At 40.4% G+C, this 1,684-nt stretch overlaps 1 pseudogene; it reads left to right on the forward strand.

The window, feature by feature from the left end:
- Positions 1–784: 784 nt before the first annotated feature.
- On the forward strand, positions 785–1,240 carry LOC109389505 (MOB kinase activator 1A pseudogene; annotated as a pseudogene).
- Positions 1,241–1,684: the final 444 nt, after the last annotated feature.

Here is a 1,684-nt window from a genome sequence, read left to right on the forward strand (position 1 = left end):
CTCATGGGCCACTGTGACCTGTGCCCTCCTTAAAAGAGTCAATGATGCCACTGTAGCATGAAAGCAATGTATAACCAATGATTACTGCCCCCAATAAAAAAATAAATAATTTTTTTAAAAAAATTTTATTGGGGAATTGGGGGAGGGGAACAGTGTTGGGGAATCAGGGAAGGGGAACAGACAAGTTACTGTCCTTTTGTTCTTCAGTCTAGTTGTGGAGGGTGTCGCTTCACGGGCCCATGTTGGTATTAGCATTGCGCTCTTCCCAGGTGAGGCAATAACTCGCCGGCCATTGGACGGCTGCTCACAGCAGCTCACGCCAGCTGCCAGCCACTCACAGTAGCTCATGGCAGCCCACTGCAGCCTACACTGTCGCCGGTGACTCACTGCAGCCCAGCTCTGGGTTGAGCTGTTGTTCACCATCTTAGCTGTAGAGGGCGCAGCATCACTGACCCTCATGTGGGATCCGAACTGCGGCTCTGCTGCTCAAAGCTGGCATCCCAAACCAACTCTTAACCAGCACACCACTCGGCTGGCCCAATAAATTTTAAAAAAAGAAGAATTAAGTAAATTCCATTCAGTAGGCAGAACCAGTAATGAACAATGTTCACACAGTTCTAAAAATGGGACTTCTAGCAACCGGAGGACTAAGTTGACTCATACAGATCTCCCTCCAGTGCAAACACAACACACAAAAGTAAAGGATAAAACACAATTAGGTTCCTGCGGCCAACTCAGAGTCTTAACCGCAGCAGTGGCCCCTCCCCTCCTCTGAGAATAGAGGATGAGTTTCCCCTTCAGAACCCACTCTTCTAAAACATTCAAACCAAAAAAGAATATTTCTAAAGGGTCTCATCAGTATGAACTCTTAAAACATGCCAAGGCAACTGTAGGAAGTGGGAATTGAGACAAGCTATTATGTTGCTAGAGGTAGAGGGAGAGGATCTCAATGAATGGATTGCCGTTAACACTGTGGATTTCTTCAACCAGATCAACATGTTAGATGGATCCATTACAGAATTCTGCAACAAGCTGTCCAGTCATGTCTGCAGGTTCAAAATGTGAATATCATTGGGCAGATGGTACTAATATTAAAAAACTAATCAAATGTTCTGCACCAAAATACATTGACTATTTGATGACTTATGTTCAGGATCAACTTGATGATGAAACTCTTTTTCCTTCTAAGATTGGTGTCCCATTTCCCACAAACTGTATATCTGTGGCAAAGGTAGGTTAACCTAATATCTTCAGAGTGAGAAATTCAGGACATAGTCAAATCTGAGGCACTGTGTGACCACTCCTGTTATTGTCACAGAGTCACACTTGGCTATAATATGTGATTATTAACCTGTAGTTTGTTTACTTGTTATTCTTTTACTGAAGAAAATGATTTAGTCTGTTTCAGATTACAGCATAATGGTTATTAAGACTTTTCACCATTAATTTATTAAAAAGATTCCACAACAAATTTCCCAATAACACAATCAGATTGGTCTTATTCTGCTTTTATTTTACAAATAGAAAAGGTATTTTTAAGTATCCTTAAGATTTAGAATATTTGTGTCACCTTGGATAAACCATTTAGTTTGAAATTGTATACTAGTGTATTTATAGGTATACATGTATGTATATTTTTTCAAAATCCATGATTGCAATTTAAGTCATCATATAACATATATGG

The sequence above is a fragment of the Hipposideros armiger genome, unplaced genomic scaffold (assembly GCF_001890085.2).
Source record: "Hipposideros armiger isolate ML-2016 unplaced genomic scaffold, ASM189008v1 scaffold_236, whole genome shotgun sequence".
Taxonomy (NCBI): Eukaryota; Metazoa; Chordata; class Mammalia; order Chiroptera; family Hipposideridae; genus Hipposideros; species Hipposideros armiger.